Here is an 8,002-nt window from a genome sequence, read left to right on the forward strand (position 1 = left end):
AGTCCTGGTTCAGTCCACAAGTCCAGGGTGGCAGTTTAATCGTTTTTTGTTTTTGTTTTTTTTCCACCATTATTCATTGAAACACAAAATCAAAAACTAAAAAAAAAATAAAAATAAAAATTCCCCCCCCTTAAATGAACGAGTGATAGACAGATTTAGAAGTACCTTGTCTGTGCTTTGATCTCACTTTGGTCTTGGTTTAGTTCTGATTTAGACCTGATGTAGTCCACGTTTAGATCTGAAACTTGAATCTTCTCTAATCATTTTCTTCTCTTTTCTTTCTCGTTTCAGGTTTCAACCCAGATTCAACCAGATTACCTCCTCGTCTCCTCTCCTTGTCTCCTTATCTTCCTGCCTCCTCCTTCCCTCGTCTCCTCGTCTCCTCTGCTCTTGCTCTTCCCTCAGTGTCCTTGAATGCTTTGCTAAAGCTGGTAAAATGGAACCAAATCAGCAGTTGAATGGATTTGGTCCCCTTCAACCAGCTGTAGCTGTGCATTAATCTGCCTCTGACACGCCCCTGTCGCACCTGTCAGGAGACGCACCTGTCAGGAAGTCAACATCAAGGAAGATTGTAAAGGTTCAGTAATATTGTCTGTGGACTTTTCACAACATTTCGGTGTGTTTGTGGATGTTATGACCCGGGTGAAGCATGTTAAAGAGGACACAGGAGGTGAAAGGGTTACGAAAGTAAAGTTGTTTTATTTTTAAGTCCATTTTAATTTACTTTAAAAATGCTAAAACCACTCATGTGCCCAAAAACAAAGTAACAACAGAAAGCTGGACCTGGTGTACCAAACTCGTACAGGGACGTAGAAGCAAAGAAACAAGCCATCGAAACAAACATCCCCAAACTATTTTGACCAAACCAAAAGGTGAAAACAGGACAGCGCCCCCAACAGGTCAAACACAAAAGGCTCACAGGCAGGTGCAGCCAAGGCAGGGAGCGCACAAGGTGACGAACGAAGAGCGAGGCGGCGCACAGCGAGAGCGCCAGAGCGAGCAAGAGTACGCCACTGATAGTCGGCCTATTTATACGACGACCAGCCACGCCACAAAACAAACATAGATATAAAAACACACAGTAGGATGCAGAAAGGAGAGTCAGCACCTAATGATGGAAAACATTTGGTTCAGTGAGGTGTAAATGTAGAGCAGCGTTTAAAACAGCAGGAGGAGGAGGAGGAGACGCTCTGCTGCCTCTGGAACTAAAGAGAAGATATATCAGAGTTGACAAATGTGTTCTCTGCATTTGACCCATCCTTCAGTGTCTCTGGGCTAAACTGTCAGGAGCAGATCTGAGCTGAGGATTTGACCCATTGTGCAGTGAAATACAAATATACCGTCTAGTGCAGGGGTGTCAAACATACGGCCCGGGGGCTAGATCCGGCCCTCCAAGACCTTTAATCTGGACCTCGGCTGATTTTCTACTAAAATATTTGAATTATATTTTCTATTAAAATATTGGTAATTTTCTGTGGTGTTTATCATAGCAGCATCTCCAGTGTCTCTGTACGTGGCCCCTCCCACCAGAGCAGCACAAATGAAGACTTGTCTCTTTCCAAACGCTCTTAAAGGACGATCGTTTTGACTGTTGACCGTGACACCCTCATCAACAAAATGACAAAAATGAGAAAAGTGGAGCCAAGTGCAGGATCTTCCAAGAAAAATTGACTTCCTATTTACATACAAGTTCATGTTAAAACATTGTGTTGAAATTACATTTTTCTTAAAGTTTCAGGTTGTTCATAATATTATAATATTTTGTAAAAGAAAGAGTTCATCGATTAAAAAGAGATTTCTGTAACAGATTTGTGTTTCTCTGCACAAATATTTGAACTTATTGTTATTTTGGGGGTTTATATGACATGAGTTTTCTGATCCGGCCCCTTTGGGATCAAAGTCAGTTGGATACGACCCCTGGACCAAAATGAGTTTGACACTCCTGCTCTAGTGTCTTTATTATAATGCAAACCAAATGCTCAAAACCTCATGAGATTTCTGACCATTTCACTGTTTAAATGACAAAAACGTCCATGGAGCATCATGGTCACGTTAACCGCGCTGCTAATTCATCTTTTTAAATTGCTGTACTTTACAAGTTTTACCAGCAGGGGGCATTAGACGCTATTCCAAGAAATCAAAAACTGTGTAACTTTTCTGGAGGAGGGTCTGTCAAACGCTTTTTCTGTGAAGATATTGTTGCTTTTGTCTGAAATGTTTCACAGTATGGCTTTAAACCTTTCAATCTCCACGGAGACCAAACTAGACCCAGTTACAGGTCAGGTCTGTGGAGAGGCGACTCCGCTCACAGTCAGAATGTTAGATTTTCTAGGTATTTTTGAGCTATAAAACCACCTGTAATTGAATAAATGTAAAGTAGAGCTGTTTAATGTCACACTGTGGAACATTTCAGGTAGAGTAATGACATCTCCATAGAAACAAACAGGTTACATAGTGCACCTTTAAGTTACAAACATGGATTTCCGTACAATTTCAGGAATCCAAAACAATGGGAAAAGTCACAAACAGTAAAAATCTGTGACTTTAATTAGTTTCATACAAAAGCACTGGAGCGAGGAGCTGCATTTGACCTCAAACTTCAAATGTATTTATCTTTATCAGACAGATTACCCAGAAGGCAGTGCAGGTTCGTTAAAGGGAGGTGTAATTACAGAGATCTCCGTGGAAACGCCTTGTGTTTGGCTCGTGTTAATTACATTGTTCAGAGATTTGTTTGCCCTGAAGATTTTCCACAGTAAATCCTCTCTTCTTCTTCTACTGTTCTAATGTGAGTGTGTGAGTGTGTGTGTCTGTGTGTGTGTGCGGGCTGTGTGTAGACTTTACTGTGCCGCTCTGGTCAAAAGTCATTTTTATAATTTGCACACGTCCCTTGGCATTTTGTTTCATCTGATAATGAAACTTGAAATGGTCCAGTTTGTGAAGTGAAGTGCTTTTAAACAGAACATTTCCAGACACTGTGTATTGTAACTGTTTAAGACTCATTTTTGTGGTACAGTCGACAAAAACTGAACTCAAATGCAAGAGTAAAAAATATCTGGGGAAATTACTAACTAAAAAAGTAACTGTCTGGACATAAGTGAATGTAATGTGAAAGAGGAAGTATTCAATAAATCTGGTGTTGTCAAAGGACAGATGCAAAAATGAGACAAACTAAATGATTTCTGAAGAAGCTGCAACAAACACAAATGTTCAAATCAGTTCATATTGTCACATAAAGCTTTTGTCACTTTAGACTCACAGTGGGAAGAGGAAGCACAACCTTTACTCAGGTAAAGGCCGTCACACACTGCAGGAGAATTTGGCTGATTTAGGCTGCGATTTGCTTCTCGGTGTCAGTGTGACTTTGAGCTGCTCTGTCATATTGTAACAGTAAAACATCACAATGGCAACAGCCAATAAAACGGAGTGATAAACACAGAAGGGTAAATAGTGAAATAGCAAAAATAATTATTACTGTTACGACCCAGCTCGTTTGGGGGTGAGAGAAGTAACATAAACAGCTAAGATGGAAAAATTGAATAAATTAAATAATGTTTAATTAACAGGAATGTAAAAGGTAAATTAACAAAAGACTAAAATATACAGAAAATAACCTAAACTAAGAAACAGAACAACAGAATAAACTGAGTTTTGTGCCACAAAAGGAGTCACGCAGGCTTATACAAAACCAGTGGTTAACAAAGGGACACACACTAAACCAAAACACAAGTTCCCCAAATTAAACCACATAAACCCACAAACAGAATCGAGTGACCAAATAAAAAAAAGGCACAAAACAGAACTAAACTAAACTACACACACAAACACAAAACCAAAATGGCAGACTGGCCACCAAGACCAGCAGCCCTGAACTGGTGCTGGCAATTTCCTTAAACAGGGGGCAGTGGCTGCAGGTGAGGTGGGTGTAGACTTGCCCCACCAATCATAAATTAGGGCTCCTGCAGCAGTGGGAATCGAGGTGTGTCAGCAGAATAATTTAGATCACACAAAACAAATTACAATCTAAGGCCTGGGGCCGTAACAATTACTCACTATTAATCAGTTGTTTATTTAAAGTGCAGCATCTCATCCATATTATCTACAGAATTTGTCATCTGCAAATAATGACCCCAGTCCACAAAACCTCACTGTGAATCCAGTTTGAAGTGTTCTTCAAAAGTAAAAAGGCAAGAGTAGTTCCTCACGTGTGTCTGTTTCCATCCACACAGTCGAGTCAGCTTCAGGGTGAAGCTCGAGACTCTTCTTCCTCAGTACTTTATCATCAACTTTCTGTGCATTAAAACTCGCGCAGCTGAAGTATTGCACTGAATTTCACAAATAATAATAACACAGATTTGATCTAAACTAAAAGTGCAGAGCTCTGATCTTTTGGAGCGAGTGGTTTTACTGCACTCACAACTGTGTTTTCTGTCTCCAAGGCTTTATTCAGCTGTTTTCTTTATGATCAGAGATTTAAAATCTCATCTGATTCTCCTCGTGTCTCTGGTGAAATTGTTTAAAAAGTAAAAATACTCTTGTGTCTAGCAGCCTTAACAGTACTGTTACACTGTACATTATATTACTCAACTAAGAATACTTTAATGAATATTGTGACTTCAAATTATGATGTTGTGTCTCATCACAAACAGAGCTGGAGTTGTGTTTTTTTTTCATTCACACATGTTTAACACACATGATGTTGTGTGACGTCATGTGCTGAGACAGGAAGTGCTCCACCATTTATTTATTTATTTTTTGTCATTCACTTTTTATTGGATTTTCATCTTTTATAAGGACACATATTAAAAATAGACAACATTCAAACAGTAAGAACAAAACAAAACAAGACAGTGGGGGTAGATATAAAGACAACTACGTCATACAAAGTCGGGTCTTTTTGTCCATTTGGACCAGTAGGTTTCAAATATATCACTCTGTAGCTTCAATTTAAATGTAATCCTTTCCATTTTAAAAATATTATATATCAAGTCAATCCATTCATTTATTGTAGGCGTTTCCTGTCTAAGCCATTTTTGAGTTATTCCTTTTTTGGCAGCCACCAGTAAAAGTCTCATTCAGTATAAATCTGCTTTAGAAAGGTGCGTGCTCCACCATTTTTAAACTCGTCATTTGGATAATGAACTAAAGACAAAAGGAGCTGTTCACTTGAAAACCACCACTTCATGACATCACAAGGTGGAGCAGAGCATTTTGAGCTTTGGAGATATAGACAGACTAATAAAAAAGAGTTATTCAAACATGTGTGAATGAAACAAAAGATCTTTAAAGTGCGTTCACACACACACATGATTTTATCCTTTTCTAATAATGTACTGCCGGATGTGTGCAGTGTCTAAATCGATTTCTCGTTGTTGTGTTTGCTGCAGAACGCCTGGACTGAAGGGGACTGTAGACCAGAGCGGATATTGTGTGTAACATGAGCGCACAACAGCACACGTGTGTATTTCATGTCCTGTTCATATCAAATCAATAAAAGCTCCTCTGGACACATGTTTGAAACCAGCCTGGTCATTTCTAGAGGTCAGAGGAGGCGGGGGGCAAGGGCACGAGAGGAGGGCAGGGAAAGAGTCATACATGCACAATTAAAGATTGGAAGAGGGATACACAAGTGAATAAATACATTCAAATAAATACACACACGCTATTTTTTCCTTACAGAGTGATCATGAGTTTTATGTCCTCTGACTTTTTCTTAATCAACTTATTTTTTTTGCCAGACAGGAAGGTAATGCTTCAATCAAGGACACAGGAGCCACACAAGCCAATCAGATCCAGGGCTTTTGTAGTCCACCAATCAAAAGCGAGGACTCCCACAGCACACACACACACACACACACACACGCACACACGCACGCACGCACACACACGCACACACATACACACACACACACACACTACAGGAGCTGAGGTGAGGGGTTGTCCCGCATTAGTTTTCAGGAACATTTGGACATGTGATCATGACCGTGTACACGCTGCTGTATTAGCGTTGTCATGGTGATGAAGCAGCTGGTGAAAGGTCCAGATTAAATGGAATATAAATCTAAATATTAATCTCACTGTAAAATGAAAGAGACGTTCCTGAAACAGATTTTCTACAAACAAACCCCGAGCAGCTCTTATGGATGAGTCCAACAAACGCTTCATCCTCTGTCCTAACACACGTGCACTACTGAGGCCTGTTTATGCTTTCCTCCCTCCTTTCTCTCTTGCCTTTCTCCACCTTTCTCTTGTCCTTTCTCTTGTCTTCTCTTGTCTTCTCTCTCTCCTCCCCTTTCTTTTCCTCTCTCTCCCCTCTCTTGCCTCAGGCGGGGAGTTCTCAGGGAGAACCTGCTCTCATCTGTGAAAGCTCAGGGCACCAGAGGAGGGTTTGTCAATTCTGGTGTCGTTTAGCAAATGCCAGTGGAGCTCCATGGTGCTGGGTGGTGAGCACAGCACCCACTACAGGACATGACACCCTCAAACCATCCTCATGAAGTCTGTGTGTGATTGTTTGAGCAGAGACATTCACACCAGTGTCCTGCTGGAGGTCATTCTGTAGGACACAGGCAGAGCTCAGCCTGTTCCTCCTGCACAAAGGGGCAGATATGGGTCCTGCTGATGGGTTCAGGACCTTCTACGGCCCTGTCCAGCTCCTGAAATCTCCTCCATGTTCTGGAGATTGTGCTGGGAGACACATTTGGGGATGTGCCATCCTGGAGAAGCTGGACAATCTGTGCAGCTTCTGTGGGATTAAAGAACAGCCTCATACTCCCAGTAGTGATGATCACTGAAGCCAAAGCAGCACGAGTGGAAAACCAACCAAAAATCACCAAGAGGGAGAAACTTGAAGTGACCTCCCTATAAAACCAGTCCTGTTTTAGGGCTTGTCTCATTGTTGGTGCTCTAGTGCACTTGTGGTTCATTTACATTAAAAGAGGAACATCCTTTTGTTCTTAAGACATTGAGCTGTTCTTATTTCTATAGATCCAGTTATATAAATTATACTACAGAGTGACTTTTAATATAGTATATATAAGCCGCACCAGACAAAAAATGTGTAATAATCTATTGTTAGCTATAGTTCTCTTCAGATAAAGATATAGTTATGTTTAGATAACTATAGCATAAACAACAGAACAAGTTTAACAAACTCTCCATCTCACTCCAAATCACTAAATCCATTCAATTCTTCATCCTCGGTGTCACTTCTGAACAACTCCACGACGTCTGGAGGTAAACAGAGCGCCGCTTCCTCTTCTGTGTCGCTGTCGTCAGACTCAGCATCAGTTCCAATTAGAATTATTCGGGCCTTTCTGAATCCTGACAGGATGGTTTCGGTGTCATTGAAGTCCAGGCTTTGTCGATTCATCCAGTGACTTCCAGGAAAGTGGCATGCTGCATCCTCCCGCTTGCCGTGAAGCTGAGTTCTCCATCCCCACTTTCCTCCAGTCCCTCACAAGTTTCTCTCTCACTCCAAACTTTCTTCTGCTGCTTGATTATGACTGTTTTCAGCTGCAGATTTCACTACTTTCAGCAGGACAGCGGCTTTTTCTGCAGGAGACATGCACAGTAGAGTGAGAAGTGACAATAGTACAGTAGTAGCAGATACTGACACACAAGCCTAGAGCCTCTTTTGTCTATCAGTGTGAAAATTTTAATATGTAAGTCGCACCGGAGTATAAGTCGCATGAAACACCCAAATATATATTCACACTGAGATCTGATGTGTTTTCTAAGTGATCCTTTTTTGAGCAGTTTATTTATACGATGTGTTCATATTTATCAAAAGTGCTCAGTTGTTTCTGCACACATTCTCTGAGCTCCGATGTATTCATTTGTGTGGAGACAGTTCCAGCGGATGGAGCAGAGCTGGTGTGGGGCTGGGAGACAGAGCGTGAGATTTGCAGTGGAGCGTTCACAAACACAAACATTACAAAGCGCAGGACGGTGTTTACAGAGCGTCTCTACAGAACTCTATTCAAATGCATCACAATTACAAGAG

General features: G+C 41.0%; 1 long non-coding RNA gene across 1 annotated transcript in view; it reads left to right on the plus strand.

Annotated features, from left to right (window-relative positions):
* LOC129412415 (uncharacterized) overlaps window positions 1-5,508 on the plus strand; it is a 62,807-nt gene extending 57,299 nt beyond the window's left edge. Inside the window, exons 2-3 of the long non-coding RNA XR_008633715.1 lie at window positions 292-577; window positions 5,388-5,508. This is a non-coding gene — a long non-coding RNA (uncharacterized LOC129412415). The remainder of the gene's footprint in view (window positions 1-291; window positions 578-5,387) is intronic.
* The last annotated feature ends 2,494 nt before the right edge of the window (window positions 5,509-8,002 follow it).

The sequence above is a fragment of the Boleophthalmus pectinirostris genome, unplaced genomic scaffold, assembly GCF_026225935.1.
Source record: "Boleophthalmus pectinirostris isolate CB_2022bp ecotype Guang Dong unplaced genomic scaffold, ASM2622593v1 HiC_scaffold_8, whole genome shotgun sequence".
Taxonomy (NCBI): Eukaryota; Metazoa; Chordata; class Actinopteri; order Gobiiformes; family Gobiidae; genus Boleophthalmus; species Boleophthalmus pectinirostris.